The sequence below is a fragment of the Haliotis rubra genome, unplaced genomic scaffold, assembly GCF_003918875.1.
Source record: "Haliotis rubra isolate DU_JTF1 unplaced genomic scaffold, ASM391887v1 Scf341, whole genome shotgun sequence".
Taxonomy (NCBI): Eukaryota; Metazoa; Mollusca; class Gastropoda; order Lepetellida; family Haliotidae; genus Haliotis; species Haliotis rubra.
In genome coordinates this window covers 350,374-369,462 of record NW_025767015.1, presented here as the reverse complement: position 1 = coordinate 369,462, position 19,089 = coordinate 350,374, and the positions used below count along the sequence as shown (strand labels likewise).

The 19,089-nt window shown below is 38.1% G+C and overlaps 1 protein-coding gene and 1 long non-coding RNA gene across 2 annotated transcripts in view; one reads left to right on the top strand and one right to left on the bottom strand.

Annotated features, from left to right (window-relative positions):
* Window positions 1-19,089, top strand: part of LOC124284672 (ras-specific guanine nucleotide-releasing factor 1-like) — a 1,084,942-nt gene that overhangs the window by 755,172 nt on the left and 310,681 nt on the right. The gene's annotated exons all lie outside the window — the stretch shown is intronic.
* LOC124284673 lies at window positions 15,646-17,585 on the bottom strand. The gene is made up of 3 exons (XR_006900615.1): window positions 17,232-17,585; window positions 16,228-16,283; window positions 15,646-15,771 (listed from the first exon to the last, which is right to left on the bottom strand). It is a non-coding gene; the product is annotated as an uncharacterized LOC124284673 (long non-coding RNA).

Sequence of the window (19,089 nt, the reverse complement as noted above, 5' to 3'; positions counted from 1 at the left end):
TCCATGAATGATCAGGTTCAGGTATTATCTATTCTACTTTCCAACTCTCTCAATTTTCCCTTCAGTGCGATGTTTTCCTGTTTCAACAACTCATGATCACATTCCATTTCAGCAGCAACTTGATCAAATTTGTTATTCAAATTAACCATGTTCTTCTATATCCCCTTAAACATTGTCAGCACATCATTATCGCTGGGTTCAAACTCACCCTCTGAGTCACACTCACCACTGAAAGTAACGTTCACCTACTTGGATTTATGTTTCACCTAACGCTTTGGTGGTCCAGGATTTAACTCAATTTCAGAGCATAGTTCCAGTAGACGGATGATGAATGGGTTTGCCTCGAAGTCGTCACTGGCTTGGGACTTGACTACACACATACACATGGTGACAGAGTCAGAGTAGTTGGTCTGGGTGGGTAGGGTGCAACCCGTGAGGTAGAAAGTCAAATTTATCAGCACAATCACCTTTAATTGTCTCTCAGTGAAACCCCTTGGATTGTAATTGTTTTAAAAGAGTTCAATTGTTTACAGCATGTCGGGTTGAAACATCCGAAAACCTGATAAGTCTGTGCTTCATGTGAATACAGTGGCTTCACAGCTGAATTTTTCAAGCATGTTGTTTGCAGACCTCTCTTTCATATTACTTTTTCAAATATTTTTCTTGATACAATTTCTATGAACATACTATAATGTCTGTTGTGAAATTCAGATTCTTTTGTAGTCTGAGTATAGAGATAATTGTGTATACACACAGAGTGCTGAAAACGTGACTCCTCGGTGTGAGCTCCACACACCACCACCCATACACATTCAAATTTGGGATGCTTCAGGGTTTTGCCTGACTTTGGCCACTGGTTTTGAAACCACAAGACAACAGGACATCCCATGGATATCATACTATGTATAGATACCCATACAGACATATTCATGTGAAAAGGCCATCTTCAAGGTCATAGCCTTATAACAAAATTCTTCAAACATCAACGTGAGAAGCTTTTACTGAAACATTTTTCATGCAATTCTCAGGGCTGGGGCATGATTTGAAAAGATTATTAGTAACAAACATTAAGTGTCAGATTCTTGTTCAGACTTCAGCTAAAATACACTCTTCTTGAAATTAAAGTCAGCATAATGCTTGAACTAATCACTAAAGCAGAACAAGTGATGAAATTATTTTGGGTTCATAGTGGGTCAGTGAGTAGTAACACTCAAGTGTGTTTTTGAAACCACACTGTGCTTAGGTATTTCAGGGCTAAGGTATCATTTATATCTTCTTTATGGTCCATGAAAATCATTTCTAACAGTGGTATGTCAAAAGAAGGTGCAAATTCATTCTCTAAGTCATAGATATAAACTTTGTTTACCTCTTAACTTGAAAAGATTTGTGGGTCAGTGAAACCTAATATGTGTCCTCCTTAGTGAAATGCCCAGATTTATAATGATGTGTCAGCATAATGTGGGAGACTGAAGTGATGTTGGTCTTTAGCATTTACCACTTGGTTGAAACCCTTACAGATGGCAATGGTTCTGACAAACCTCAAGCATAATAAGGAGAACCAGGATTTCAATCCATGATCATAGGTTTCTTGTGTGTCCAAGACCCAACTCTACACATGGATTCAAAATACCTTTAAATGTGACGACAAGGTCCACTATGTAGTAGTTATGTTGGACAAGTAATAATGTTCTAATTATGTGAGTAAAAGATTACTGTCAATAAAGGGTTCTTTGTCATATAAAGTAGTACATAACTCTAGCCCTGGTAGATTCCATGCAAGTTTGACAGCAGGGGTTTGACTCAACCCATTTGTTAGCACAGTGTGACAGGGTAAATTTAAGTACAAGCTCATACAACAAAGCCACTTCAGTATGGCTTTCTCTCAGTGTGCCTACAGTCCAGATACAGTTCACTGTTTTAAATAGTGAAGTCAGAATGAGTCAAATACATGAAAGGGTGGCCTTAGCTCTCAGCCCCTTTTAATGTATACAGCCAGGGGGGTCTCATGCCTAAATGAAAGTCATAGGACTTTGGTCTTGGCAGTCAGCAAGAACACTGATTGGACTGTGAACTAGACAGATGAATTGACAGATGGATTAGCTGTAGCCATCAGAAAAGTAGCAAAGTTTTGACTGTCCACTTGGGTCAAGTGGGCTGAAGACCATGAATCCTGAATGGTCATCAACTTATGAGCCAGTTGTTCTGCTCAAAATTGCAGAACTTATGCAAAGAGGTTCTCTGCTAAAGATCTTGCAACTATCATAAAAAATATCACCGTTGGAACTCAGTCCTGGCCTTGTGGAAAAATTGTGCACTTAAGGTGAATTGACAGTTGATTCCTTCATGTACACCAGCATTGACATCCTCCACACTTAAGTTTACCCCAGAAAAACCTACACAAAACCAAGGTAACCCTGAAAATTATGTGGGAGATTGTAGGCAAGATCACTTATGACATTATTCAGTCTCTTCTAAATTTCATCCCAAAGATGTTCAATCGGGTTTAAATCATGACTAAGGGCTGGCCACTGCATATTGTTGACACTGTTGTGCTGTAGGAAGTCCCCTGTAGCTCTGGCAGTATGGGTCCGGGCGTTATCATGCTGGAAAATGTTGTTCTGGTGACGTGTGAAATGTGGTATGACGTGGGGTCTGAGAGCTTGGTCGATGTAGCGCACCGCTGTGATGCCCCCTCCTCTCCCTGGACCAAGGTTCTGGAATGCCACAGAACCCACTCACTGGTTCAGGCCTTTTCCATCCCATACCATGATGCTTGCACCTCCCCATGAGTCTCTTTCCATAACACATTGGTCTGAGTAACGCTGGCCACGCTGTCGCCATATTATTGTTCTGCCACCTGCAGTTGATACGCAGTACCGACTCTCATCTGTGAACAGAACAGTTTTCCATTGCCTGTATCGCCAGTTTTGGTGTTGTAGGGCAAACTGTAGACAGGGGTGAGGCTAGGTCCACGGTAAGGTCTATGGCAATGGTAGGTTCCTGCTGTACTGATTGGTCTTCCGTGTGTTCCCAGGGTGGTGGGGTAGCCTAGTGGTTACAGCGTTGGCTCGTCACGCCGAAGACCCAGGTTCGAATCCCCACATGGGTACAATGTGTGAAGCCCATTTCTGGTGTCCCCTGCCGTGATGTTGCTGGAATATTACTAAAAGCGGCGTAAAACCAAACTCAGTCAGTCAGTCCGTGTGTTCCCACTGTCTGGTGTGCTGTTTTGGATGCCTGCATGAAGGGATTCTGTACATGCTGTCACACAACATGGCGGTCTTGTCATCTTGTGGTCACCCTTGGTCTGCCTACCCGTGAAGGTCCGATTTAGAATATTGATCTTCAGTAACCCATGCTTGTCATAAGAGGCAACTAACGGGATCAGGTGGTCAGGCTCGCTGACTTGGTTGACACATGTCATCGGTCCTAATTGCGCAGATCGATGCTCATGCTGTTGATTACTGGATTGTCTGGTCCAGACTCGATGATTTACAGACCGCCATCATATAGCTGGAATATTGCTGAGTGCGTAAAACAAAACTCACTCACTCACTTGGTCTGCCAGTACGGGGGTGATCATTTGTGGTGTACGTGTCTGCAGCCTGTAGAGGATCCAAATGTTGACCTGGAAGTGATTGGCAACAGCTTGGGCAGTGTGGCCAGCTTCAAGTCTTCCTAGCGCCTGGTTCCTCTGAGCTGTCATGAGTCGTGGCATCCTGCTGACGTTGTAATGTGAATGTTTCAACCAGGTTTGGGGGTGCATTTTATAGGGCTGGTCCTTGTGAACAGCACGTGCAGCATGAGTTGCATGAAAAACATGGAGAATGTTTATGCGAAAGAAAATTCCAAACTGAGATGTTTCTTTTGCTGCTCAGTATATATTGGATATCCATGAAGCTACATTATCACAGGACTTTTCATCGTTGACAGTACTCCCATATAATTTTGAGTATTGATGTCAGCAGAGACAGTTTGGCTTTAAACTGGGGTCAGATAACTCCTAACTTATGCAGGTCATCAAAGCCTCTGATTTTAGGACAACCCAAATCTTCTGGACAGTTGCCAAAACAGAGAATAGCCCCAACTTCCAGGCAGCAATTGTGTGTTAAGTGGAAGAGCAGAGTGGGGTGCATTGTGCTGAGGTGCTCTTTTGCTCAGTTGTGTGTCACCTGTTTCTCAAAGCAACACACACAACCAGAACATGATTATCTTCCTAGACTACCAGCCAGGGACAAGACAGTACAGTCAAAAGTGCCTACTCAACTGCACATGCCTCGTTTTCTATTGCCACTTCCCAGATTCATCCCCACCTAGCCTTCTGTGGGTGTGCATAGACAATTTGAAATATTTGCTGAGGGGAGAAGGAGACCATGAATGGATAGTCTGCCCCAGAATTGTGTGAGCATTGAGGTTGAAAACACTGTCTCCACACAAGTGCAAAGTTCAACAACAAGGCAAAAGTGCATTTTGGGGGAGAATTATTGGAGGGCAACTATGCGTTGTGTACTATACGAAAGTCATTTTTAATATTAGCCTGATTTATGATTTCAGTCATCCCTCGGGGCTATCTGTGAAAGACTTAAATTAATATAATACTTTGCAGTTCTTTTCTTAGCAGACATGGGAGGAAGCAGTGTTGCAATTCATCCAGATGATATAAGATTCACTCGTATGAAGAAGATATTTAAAGTTTACAAAGAACCAATTTACATCATTGACACAAAGCTGACTTTCAGAGCTCACCTCAGGCCATACATATTCAATAGCCTGATGCATGTTTCTATTGGAATGTTATACCAGTAGGGCATCAATACATTGGCAACTTACATTGATGACTTCTGGATAACCATAGTAACATTGGAGGCATGTCAAGCAGCAGTGAATATGATTCTGCATTTTCATAGCAGCTCAACTTTCTAATCAGCTAGCATAAAGTGAAGGGTTCAGATAGAAACATAAGCTGGTGTTCTATCACTAAATTCTTGAAAAAAATAAATGGGGAACATTCCTGGAGTTGCGCCCCTTGCCCGCTTGAGCTTCTGCGTGTAGTTACGGTCCAACAGCAGCTGTCACTCTGATACTGGCATATAGGCCTGCCTATCGGCCAAGCCCTGTGATTCTTATATTACGAATTACGAAAGCTGGAAGTTGTCCCGACTGACGACTGTTGTCAAAGCACGAAGAACTAGCGTGTCTAAGGTAAACGTAAAGAAGTCATGAATTTATATAGAAAAAAGAAATTCTCAATCATATGTTTACAAGACATACATATTTCTGCAGAGTATGAGAACACAATGAGAAATGAATGGGGTTTAGAATGTGTCATTGCTCCATATAAGTCAAACTCAAGAGGTGTTGCCATTCTTCTAAATAATAATTTTGAATATGAAATACACAATGTTTCTAAAGACGAAAATGGAAATTACATAATTTTAGATATAACTGTTGACTACATAAGATTAACCCTTACAAATGTATATGGACCAAACTCTGATAGTCCTTCCTTTTATATATCTTTATTTGATAAGATTGTAGATATGGATAACGATTCAATTGCAGTATGTGGAGATTGGAATCTTGTCTTAGACCCCTCCATAGACCTTGAAAACTATAAACACATTAATAACCCACAGGCTCGTAAGACTGTCTTGGACCAAATAGGCAATTTAAACTTAATAGACGCATGGAGAGAGTTAAACCCTAAAAAAAGTATACATGGTGGAAAAAAAATCCTTGCCATGCAATTCTCAGGGCTGGGGCATGATTTGAAAAGATTATTAGTAACAAACATTAAGTGTCAGATTCTTGTTCAGACTTCAGCTAAAATACACTCTTCTTGAAATTAAAGTCAGCATAATGCTTGAACTAATCACTAAAGCAGAACAAGTGATGAAATTATTTTGGGTTCATAGTGGGTCAGTGAGTAGTAACACTCAAGTGTGTTTTTGAAACCACACTGTGCTTAGGTATTTCAGGGCTAAGGTATCATTTATATCTTCTTTATGGTCCATGAAAATCATTTCTAACAGTGGTATGTCAAAAGAAGGTGCAAATTCATTCTCTAAGTCATAGATATAAACTTTGTTTACCTCTTAACTTGAAAAGATTTGTGGGTCAGTGAAACCTAATATGTGTCCTCCTTAGTGAAATGCCCAGATTTATAATGATGTGTCAGCATAATGTGGGAGACTGAAGTGATGTTGGTCTTTAGCATTTACCACTTGGTTGAAACCCTTACAGATGGCAATGGTTCTGACAAACCTCAAGCATAATAAGGGAGAACCAGGATTTCAATCCATGATCATAGGTTTCTTGTGTGTCCAAGACCCAACTCTACACATGGATTCAAAATACCTTTAAATGTGACGACAAGGTCCACTATGTAGTAGTTATGTTGGACAAGTAATAATGTTCTAATTATGTGAGTAAAAGATTACTGTCAATAAAGGGTTCTTTGTCATATAAAGTAGTACATAACTCTAGCCCTGGTAGATTCCATGCAAGTTTGACAGCAGGGGTTTGACTCAACCCATTTGTTAGCACAGTGTGACAGGGTAAATTTAAGTACAAGCTCATACAACAAAGCCACTTCAGTATGGCTTTCTCTCAGTGTGCCTACAGTCCAGATACAGTTCACTGTTTTAAATAGTGAAGTCAGAATGAGTCAAATACATGAAAGGGTGGCCTTAGCTCTCAGCCCCTTTTAATGTATACAGCCAGGGGGGTCTCATGCCTAAATGAAAGTCATAGGACTTTGGTCTTGGCAGTCAGCAAGAACACTGATTGGACTGTGAACTAGACAGATGAATTGACAGATGGATTAGCTGTAGCCATCAGAAAAGTAGCAAAAGTTTTGACTGTCCACTTGGGTCAAGTGGGCTGAAGACCATGAATCCTGAATGGTCATCAACTTATGAGCCAGTTGTTCTGCTCAAAATTGCAGAACTTATGCAAAGAGGTTCTCTGCTAAAGATCTTGCAACTATCATAAAAAATATCACCGTTGGAACTCAGTCCTGGCCTTGTGGAAAAATTGTGCACTTAAGGTGAATTGACAGTTGATTCCTTCATGTACACCAGCATTGACATCCTCCACACTTAAGTTTACCCCAGAAAAACCTACACAAAACCAAGGTAACCCTGAAAATTATGTGGGAGATTGTAGGCAAGATCACTTATGACATTATTCAGTCTCTTCTAAATTTCATCCCAAAGATGTTCAATCGGGTTTAAATCATGACTAAGGGCTGGCCACTGCATATTGTTGACACTGTTGTGCTGTAGGAAGTCCCCTGTAGCTCTGGCAGTATGGGTCCGGCGTTATCATGCTGGAAAATGTTGTTCTGGTGACGTGTGAAATGTGGTATGACGTGGGGTCTGAGAGCTTGGTCGATGTAGCGCACCGCTGTGATGCCCCCTCCTCTCCCTGGACCAAGGTTCTGGAATGCCACAGAACCCACTCACTGGTTCAGGCCTTTTCCATCCCATACCATGATGCTTGCACCTCCCCATGAGTCTCTTTCCATAACACATTGGTCTGAGTAACGCTGGCCACGCTGTCGCCATATTATTGTTCTGCCACCTGCAGTTGATACGCAGTACCGACTCTCATCTGTGAACAGAACAGTTTTCCATTGCCTGTATCGCCAGTTTTGGTGTTGTAGGGCAAACTGTAGACAGGGGTGAGGCTAGGTCCACGGTAAGGTCTATGGCAATGGTAGGTTCCTGCTGTACTGATTGGTCTTCCGTGTGTTCCCAGGGTGGTGGGGTAGCCTAGTGGTTACAGCGTTGGCTCGTCACGCCGAAGACCCAGGTTCGAATCCCCACATGGGTACAATGTGTGAAGCCCATTTCTGGTGTCCCCTGCCGTGATGTTGCTGGAATATTACTAAAAGCGGCGTAAAACCAAACTCAGTCAGTCAGTCCGTGTGTTCCCACTGTCTGGTGTGCTGTTTCGGGATGCCTGCATGAAGGGATTCTGTACATGCTGTCACACAACATGGCGGTCTTGTCATCTTGTGGTCACCCTTGGTCTGCCTACCCGTGAAGGTCCGATTTAGAATATTGATCTTCAGTAACCCATGCTTGTCATAAGAGGCAACTAACGGGATCAGGTGGTCAGGCTCGCTGACTTGGTTGACACATGTCATCGGTCCTAATTGCGCAGATCGATGCTCATGCTGTTGATTACTGGATTGTCTGGTCCAGACTCGATGATTTACAGACCGCCATCATATAGCTGGAATATTGCTGAGTGCGTAAAACAAAACTCACTCACTCACTTGGTCTGCCAGTACGGGGGGTGATCATTTGTGGTGTACGTGTCTGCAGCCTGTAGAGGATCCAAATGTTGACCTGGAAGTGATTGGCAACAGCTTGGGCAGTGTGGCCAGCTTCAAGTCTTCCTAGCGCCTGGTTCCTCTGAGCTGTCATGAGTCGTGGCATCCTGCTGACGTTGTAATGTGAATGTTTCAACCAGGTTTGGGGGTGCATTTTATAGGGCTGGTCCTTGTGAACAGCACGTGCAGCATGAGTTGCATGAAAAACATGGAGAATGTTTATGCGAAAGAAAATTCCAAACTGAGATGTTTCTTTTGCTGCTCAGTATATATTGGATATCCATGAAGCTACATTATCACAGGACTTTTCATCGTTGACAGTACTCCCATATAATTTTGAGTATTGATGTCAGCAGAGACAGTTTGGCTTTAAACTGGGGTCAGATAACTCCTAACTTATGCAGGTCATCAAAGCCTCTGATTTTAGGACAACCCAAATCTTCTGGACAGTTGCCAAAACAGAGAATAGCCCCAACTTCCAGGCAGCAATTGTGTGTTAAGTGGAAGAGCAGAGTGGGGTGCATTGTGCTGAGGTGCTCTTTTGCTCAGTTGTGTGTCACCTGTTTCTCAAAGCAACACACACAACCAGAACATGATTATCTTCCTAGACTACCAGCCAGGGACAAGACAGTACAGTCAAAAGTGCCTACTCAACTGCACATGCCTCGTTTTCTATTGCCACTTCCCAGATTCATCCCCACCTAGCCTTCTGTGGGTGTGCATAGACAATTTGAAATATTTGCTGAGGGGAGAAGGAGACCATGAATGGATAGTCTGCCCCAGAATTGTGTGAGCATTGAGGTTGAAAACACTGTCTCCACACAAGTGCAAAGTTCAACAACAAGGCAAAAGTGCATTTTGGGGGAGAATTATTGGAGGGCAACTATGCATTGTGTACTATACGAAAGTCATTTTAATATTAGCCTGATTTATGATTTCAGTCATCCCTCGGGGCTATCTGTGAAAGACTTAAATTAATATAATACTTTGCAGTTCTTTTCTTAGCAGACATGGGAGGAAGCAGTGTTGCAATTCATCCAGATGATATAAGATTCACTCGTATGAAGAAGATATTTAAAGTTTACAAAGAACCAATTTACATCATTGACACAAAGCTGACTTTCAGAGCTCACCTCAGGCCATACATATTCAATAGCCTGATGCATGTTTCTATTGGAATGTTATACCAGTAGGGCATCAATACATTGGCAACTTACATTGATGACTTCTGGATAACCATAGTAACATTGGAGGCATGTCAAGCAGCAGTGAATATGATTCTGCATTTTCATAGCAGCTCAACTTTCTAATCAGCTAGCATAAAGTGAAGGGTTCAGATAGAAACATAAGCTGGTGTTCTATCACTAAATTCTTGAAAAAAATAAATGGGGAACATTCCTGGAGTTGCGCCCCCTTGCCCGCTTGGAGCGCTGCGGTAGTTACAGTCCAACAGCAGCTGTCACTCTGATACTGGCATATAGGCCTGCCTATCGGCCAAGCCCTGTGATTCTTATATTACGAATTACGAAAGCTGGAAGTTGTCCCGACTGACGACTGTTGTCAAAGCACGAAGAACTAGCGTGTCTAAGGTAAACGTAAAGAAGTCATGAATTTATATAGAAAAAAGAAATTCTCAATCATATGTTTACAAGACATACATATTTCTGCAGAGTATGAGAACACAATGAGAAATGAATGGGGTTTAGAATGTGTCATTGCTCCATATAAGTCAAACTCAAGAGGTGTTGCCATTCTTCTAAATAATAATTTTGAATATGAAATACACAATGTTTCTAAAGACGAAAATGGAAATTACATAATTTTAGATATAACTGTTGACTACATAAGATTAACCCTTACAAATGTATATGGACCAAACTCTGATAGTCCTTCCTTTTATATATCTTTATTTGATAAGATTGTAGATATGGGTAACGATTCAATTGCAGTATGTGGAGATTGGAATCTTGTCTTAGACCCCTCCATAGACCTTGAAAACTATAAACACATTAATAACCCACAGGCTCGTAAGACTGTCTTGGACCAAATAGGCAATTTAAACTTAATAGACGCATGGAGAGAGTTAAACCCTAAAAAAAGTATACATGGTGGAAAAAAAATCCTTGCCAACAAGCCAGATTAGATTTCTTCTTGGTAACCGAAGACCTCTTTAACATAAATAGTAATATATCCATCATACCTGGTTATACAAGTGACCATTCTGCTGTAAAGTTATCTTTATCAACACAAAAAAATAAGGAAAGGGGAAGCGGCTATTGGAAGTTTAACACATCATTATTGAGACGAGAGGATTATATAACACTAGTAATTGACTTACTTAATGAAACAAAACGAGAATATGCAGACCCTACATATTCAGATGAAGAATTAAACGAGATTAATGATGAACACTTACGTTTGACTATCAGTGACACTCTATTTTTAGAGACATTTTTAATGAAACTGAGAGGAAAATCCATCTCATACTCTTCATATCTTAAGAAAAGCAGAACTGCAAAATATAAAGAACTAGAGGAGAATATATGTCATATAGAAGATGAAATAAGAAGTAACTTCCAAAACGTTAATGAAACAATTCTTGCTGATTTATCTAAAAGTAAAATTGAATTGGAAAAAATAAAAGAAGAAGAAATAAAAGGAATCCAAGTTAGAAATAGAATCCAGTGGTATGAAGATGGGGATAAACCTACAAATTATTTTTGCCATTTAGAAAATAGAAACTATACAAACAAACTTATTAACTCCCTTATTCGTGATAATGGTGAAGAAATAGCAGATGGACGAGAAATAATAGTGGAACAAAAGCGATTCTATGAAAACCTGTATAAATCTAATTGCGACATAGATGAAGACATTAAAGCTGTATTTGAACATATTGCTACTCCTTCTTTACATAAAGAACAGTCAAATGAACTAGAGCGCGATATAAGTGTTGAAGAACTTTCGCATGCTGTTAAATCAATGAAAAATAACAAAAGTCCAGGTTTAGATGGCTTCCCTATCGAATTCTTCAAATGTTTCTGGAAAAATCTGAAAATTTGGATTCACCGATATATAAAAGTAACTTTCAGCCAGAATTCTATGACTACGACAATGAATAGAGGAGTAATTACATGTATCCCTAAGGCAGGTAAGGATAGAAGATACCTAAAGAATTGGCGACCTATCTCTCTCCTAAACGCATTGTATAAAGTTATAAGTACTTGTATAACAAACAGGATTAAAAAAACTTTGAATTTTCTTATAAACGAAAATCAAACAGGATTCATTCCAGGAAGATGCATTACGGAAAACATTAGACTTCTTTATGACATTATGTTTGAAACTAAAAGGCAAAACATAAAAGGTTGACTAATCTTAATTGACTTTGAAAAAGCTTTCGACACCGTGTCAAAATTATTCATTAAGATGGTCCTAGACAAGTTTGGTTTTGGAAGTAACATTCAAAGATGGGTTAACATATTGATTTCTAATGCATCCTCGTGTATGATACAGAATGGTCATTTGTCCACATTTTTCGATAATGAAAGGGGATGTAGACAGGGTGATCCCATATCTCCATATTTATTCTTATTGGTAGCAGAAATACTAGGAATAATGATCAGAGACAACCACAGAATAAAAGGAATTGTTTTAAATGACATCAAACATGTTATTGGTCAATATGCAGATGACACTGAATTATTTTTGGACGGTTCCGAAACCTCTCTTAATGAAGCTATGAAAACTTTGCTTTCCTTTTACAAGATGTCAGGTTTGAAAATAAATATTGATAAAACAAAAGTAGTATGGCTAGACTCAATGGCAGGTAGTAAAATAGTCCTATCCCAGGACTATAAGATGGATTGGCATAATGAGAATTTCGAAGTATTGGGAATCAAATTAAATGCTCATTTAGAAAACCTATGGGTAATTAATACAAAGAAGAGACTCGAAAATATAAAAAGAATTCTACTGAATTGGAAAAGACGCAATTTAACGTTGATAGGGAAAATAACCGTCGTTAAAAGTTTAGGTTTATCCACGATTGTCCACATCTTCTCTTCTCTCCCTAATCCCCCAAAAACATTTATTACTGATTTAAACAGATTATTCTTCAAATTTATATGGAATGATAAAATTGATAAAATAAAACGAATTAATTTAGTCCGAAGGTACGAAGAAGGTGGTCTAAGAATGGTCGACGTGAAAACATTTATCGACTCTTTAAAACTTTCATGTTTGAAGAGATATATTTCAAAACCTAAGAACTATGCTCTCGCCGGTTTCCCTCTACAAAAAACCTTTTTTTAGGAGCCAACATCACAAAACATTATAATATTAAAAATCCATTTTGGAAAGATTCTCTTGATGCCTGGCATAGATATGTTAAAAGATCGGTATGTAACAATAACGACATTAATGAAATACTCATGCAGCCACTATGGTTAAATCACCAGTGTAACCAGCCAAGTTTGATCATTCATAACTGGATTAAATGTGGAATAGTTTATATTAAAGATATTTGTAACGACCACGCATTTCTAACATTCGCAGAACTTAAGGCAAAATTTGGTATTAAAGGTACTGTACTTGACTTTAATCGGGTTCTCCTTAGTATACCCAAACAGTGGAAAGACGTTATACGAACAAATAACAATTTTAATATACCGTCGTTATCTATGTGCTCTCCTTGGAACGATTTGACTAAACCTAGTAAAGGTTCAAGGATATTCTATGATAATTTTATATCTGATTATGACATTCCGAATGTGTGTCTCAAATGGAACGGGGAACTAAATGAGTTGTTAAATTGGAAAACCATATTTTCTCAATATAGACAATGCACTAAAGACACGAAACTCTTAGATTTTCAATATAAGTTTTTGCATAGGGTCATTTACACTAAACGAGAATTACTAAAAATGAAATTGATAGATAATGACCTATGTATATTATGTGGTTCAGTAAGTGAGGATATTTACCATGTATACCTTGATTGTCCAACCATCAAAATGTTCTGGTCAGAATTTAACAATTTTATAACTCAAGTCCTTGGTAAAACGTATGAAATGTCAAACCATGATATTCTATTTTGTTGCAGTAGTAACCACTTACTCAACCACATGATACTATTGGCAAAGCGCCACATTTTCGTAATGAATATAAAAGGACACAAACCTAGCTTCACCATCTACAGAACATTATTAAAAGATATCTACGAGATAGAGAAATTTATCGAGAAGAAAAACGATAATATGAAACATTTTTACAGAAAATGGAATGTCCTAGATGCAGTCCTGTAATTTACTTTTTAGTCTTTCAATTCTCTGTAATATTAGCTAGCATCTCAATTGTTAATCTATATTCCCAGTACCATATGTTATTATACACTGTCTGCTTTTTATTATGCAACCTGTACCATTCTACTCTACCCACATATCTTGTTCAAATGTAACCAAGTAAAGTGAATAAAAATACTTTACAAAAAAACAAAAAAACTAGTGTGTCTGGAAGAAAAATAATGTTAACAGAACAGTACTGCAGTTATTGTAATATTGCCCTTTCTCGGAATTTCTTATTGAGTAGTTGCTTTGTAAATTCGTCAAACCATTTACTCCCCATTATGTCACATTACACAGAGCATTAATGGCGTCGTAATAGTTGTTAGAACATAGGATTAGTGTACACTCAAATCAGCATTAGACAAATAACGTTAGCACTGACTTGATTATGCGCACAACATAAGTGCTTCAGTTTTCGTTCACGTAAACAACCTATTCTCATAGCCTATAACGCTCTGAGATGCAATGGAAAGAGGAAATGCTATGGCAACAGATCATTTTCGAAAGGATTTGAAACATAAATCATTTTCATCGAATTAACGACTCGCTGACAGTGTGTTCAACAAAATATATTTCACCCATCCACACGATAAATAAGCTCACAACTTCCGGTTTATAGTTTCTACATACATATTTAAGGACCGTTCATAATTAATGGGGTGGGTGTTGGTGATGATTTTTATGGAGAAGCATGTACAATGTGAATGACCTCTCTACAATTCATGTACAAAGTAAGTGACACCCCCTTTGCATATGTCATATTCAAAATCAATTAAACCCATCCACCACCCCATAATTTTAAGCATAATCTTTTTTATGTACAAATTTGCTCACCCCCCTAGTACATGTGTACAAAATTGATGACCTCTACCTTTCCAGAACAAAATAGGTGATCCCCTTAAATTCATCATCACCTCACACCCCACATCCCCAAAATATATTTAGGCCATTATTCAATCCCCAAAATGTACAGTAAATTGGCATATTGCTTGCACAATATATTTCTAAGTATCATTTGGGACCCCACCCCAATCTGTACCATTTTTAAAGGCTGTCTCTTCTCAACACAAATAACCAGTATCTAAATGATAGATCACATTTTGAAAACACAAGAATATTATTTGAAATTGTGTTTCAGGTGTTGTCAAATAATGTAACTAAGCATGAGTGAATTACTGAAATATTATAAACACATTGAACCATTACTGGAGGTCTGAACTATCTGATGCCAGAAGCAAGGGGGTATCGGGTTCATTGTCTTTTAAGGTGGGAGCCTTTTAAATTTGATTACAAATATTTCACATTTGTTATTCCAGCATGTGTGAAGGGTTTGCAAATTACATCAAGGCTCATCACAATTATAATGGACTCACAGTGTCAGTGAACACAGTGTGTATTTGAAATACTGAAACAAGGAATAATTTAGCTTTTGAATGGTAGTCTAAATGGTACAATTGAGATTCTACAATACTTACGATTATTCTCATGTGTCAATTATCATCAGACAAAAATCAACAAAGTCTGGGTTGTCATTTCAGTTTTTATTGTTCAACATATTATATTCTGCATGTATGGACATTCATAAATATAGACATACATACAGTAAAAAATGATGGTCTCCTTTGAAGAACCTTGATTAACACTTACATCAGATGCATGTTGATGTTTTCCACACTGACAATCATACTGTCAATATTGCTGTACAGATAATTTAGGTGACATGCATATGCACCAAAAATGGAAGTACAACAGTGAAGTCTGAATATTTTGACAGTCCTGTGTAAATGAAAATTGCTGCAGCACTAAGCATAATAGTTAGTACTGGAAGCACTGCATGTTTGTCTCTGTGTTGATATACAGTTACTTTCATATTTGGCCTGTGCCCAGTCTGGAGAGAAAATGTTTGGCTCAATATTCTTGCCATCAAAATCATCATGGGTGATTGTTTCCTCCCCAGCGACCTCACTGATGTTACATTCAACATCACAAGTATCCACCAGCATTTAGTGGGTCAGCTGATACAGTCCAGGGAAAGAATTGGTCATACAACATCTGTTTCTCTCTGTTGCCTCAGACGTGTTCATCCTGGAAAACATCAGTGGAGTATTACTATCCAAACTGATACAGGGTAATATTATCTCATGACTGCCAGTTATGAGAAAATGTATCATTATCAGATTTAAGTTACTATTGTAGAGAAAGACATGTCACATAATGAACATATTCATTCCGATAGGTCAAAGGTGGAAAACATTATTCTTAACAAATGTTTCAACTATGGAGAAGCATAATTTAAATATGCTGACATTTTTTCCTTCTCTGAGTGGCATTTAGAAGTTGGTGTGATGAACAACAAGGAGAGTTCTATGGATATACAACTTCTTTAATATAATATGAGCGACATTGTGGTGTAGCTACTAACACCGTTATCAAGCAAGTAACTCTCCTCGTTAATTTTTTTTTTGATACAAAGAAGTGTGTTCAACAAGTACACCAGACATTATTCAGACAAATTCATACCAAAAGTAAACAAACACTAACCTGTAGCATGTGTATTCTGGAATCACCTGGGCCTCATCTTTGTGGACAACAGGCACCTGTAGGGAGATGTAATATGATGCATTAAAGGGAAAAAGTCAATTGTGTATTAGCATTCTTGGTAAACTTTAATTCAACAATGAAGGGAGCAAAGGTGTTATTGTCAAACATAAACAACTTTGCAAACATGTATATAATGATGCTAACTTGCTTTTTAAAAGCAAGAAGCAAATGAAAGTTAACCCACAGGTTCACATGAAAATTTACTTGTGAAATGCCAATTACCTTAAAACATTGAAAATAATAAATTGGGGTCTGTTCCAATTTACTTGCCTACTCTACCTACCTGTCATCAGGAGATATAAGCATATGTGAAAATATCACATACATTAGAATTTTAAGTAAATTACTCAATGTAACTCAATGTCAAACTGACAACTGTATTTAAGATGCATGACCAGGTGTTGTATGAGAGAAGACAAGCAGGTAAAATCAACAGGCCATATCAAGTGATGAATGCTTTGCTAAGATATAATTGAAATATAGTTGAAAATATATTCAATAGATTAACCTGAAATTAGAATGCAATAGCTGTGTTCAAGTACGGTGGAAAATTTTGAAACAATGTTAACAATGAATAAAGCCTAACTACTACAGAAACTGTTTTATCATGTTTATAGCTAATCTTCACTGGGGTGCCGATTTCAGACGATAACATCAGTGGCATTCTACAGATGGTGACGCCTTGGGCTGCACCCTTTGTAAAGCGAAAAGATTGTGTACTGTACGTTTTGATGATTACTACAGTGAGAGGCCCCTAATGTTTCGCGTGAAAAGTTTTGTACAGCATGTGTCCCTCTTAAGCAACACATTCTTTTTCCCTGAATCGATTCAAAACCCCTGCTCGTAATTTCGGTTGGCATGCACGTTAACTAAATTTGGCAAGGAGAATAACAATAACAACGTTTTCTTCAAACTGTAAAAGATACAAAATACGTGGTACTTACCATAATTAGTTACAGTAACGAAATCGCTCTGTAAGAAGTGGAAATGGCACACAACACTGAGAGTGAGACCAGCGAGAGCTGACGGCTACCTCGTCATGCTTTTGTTTCATTCGTCGCTACTTCGAATGATAGTCAACCACCACTTCAGCAAGTTTTGACCTCTCGGACACGTCGAACCTCTATTGCAGCATCCCGAGGCACGGCAGCACGTTTCAGGCATCGTAATATTGCTGCGCATTTGAAATCGACCGTGCAACAAACTTTGAACGCCATCATTATGCCGGAAGTACACTTAGGACCGTAGTGATTGGCGCCATCTATTGGCGAAGCTGTAAAGGGAGATAACTGAGGAATGTTCCCCATGTCCTACCCATGATTCATTGCATGAAAAACAAATGTATAAGGGCAACTACAATCTTGTTTACAAGATAAATGGAAAGACTAGAAATCAAAGTAAAAGCTTGAAAGCAAAGTGAAATTCAGCTTTTGATGGACTTATTAGATCTAGAAGAAATTATGATTAATTATAGTTATAATTAAAATTCATATCTTGTATCCAGAAAACTAGAGTGAACTCGTACTCGAATAGATTTAAAATATGTAATGCGATTGTGTAATATCTTTTTGTTCGAATTACCATATTTCCAGAAAAAAGAATAATAATATTCTTATAAGTTTATATATTCAATATTATCATTACTTTATGATAGTTAATGAAGTTTTCGAAAATTCATTTATTCAATGAGGAGGTAACATTTTTCTTTAGAATTTGAAAGTCTGCCAAAACAGCAATAAGGTATGAGCAAACAATATTTTCATTTTATTTGTTTGTTACAAAAATCATGACTTGAACTCCCATTATGTGTCATCTCACAAAGTGAAAATTCACCTATTAAAAATACAGGAGTTACTTCCCTTATCAAGTTCGTCTTGACATTGACATTTCACAGCAATGTGACAGAAAAGAGCAATGTTGTGAATAAAAAGGGAAAGGTAAGAATTGAACCAATCTCTTTTGTAGATCTAAAGAATATGTGTATTGCAACAAGTATGTCTAGTCATTACCAATAGATTGACAATATAAACTGAAAAAAATCTTCTTAACTCATCAAAACTGTGTGTTGTTGTAAATTCAAATGTAATTTAGGTGAGTTATTTGTTTGACAACTTCAAAATTGGTGAACAAACAAGTACCACACCATGTTGATTTCCACAAAGATAGACTTAGGACAAGTCAGAACCTAAACTAGTATTTGTCCTGAGTGAGGATATCCTAGCGCTAGGATATTTTTTGAGAATAAGGTAGGACACCTATCCTAGACCCTAGGATCAAAGTTAAGACATCCTAGGGCGATGATCCTTTCGAGAATAGGGGCCCTGTTTTAAATGTAATTAGAAAATGGAATGGTGGACTTATCTTAGTTTGATACTTTAGATGAACAGTTTAGTTTATCAATTACTTTGTTTAGTCAGTGAAGTATATAATCATTTCTACTCCCTGTATTATGTATATTAAAAGATACATGATTAAAATTGAGTTTTTCATATTCTTATTGTACCTATTAAATAGGGTTGGGTATTGCGTATTGCAATATGTATTGCAATATATTGTGAAAGTGTAACACATGGTTTAGCTCTTTCAACACCAGTCAACCAGAGACTTTTACTGCCATGACACCGAGTTCCCAGAAGTCATAGATGAAGCCTATGTTCATCAAGGAAAATATCAGCTTGTAAAACGTTATAGCAACTACATGTCATGCATCATTTGAAAGGTCTAATCCTACTATATTTATAAATATGAAAGTTAATATTTATCAAAGTATTCAAATAATACAACTACAATTTAAATAAGTTA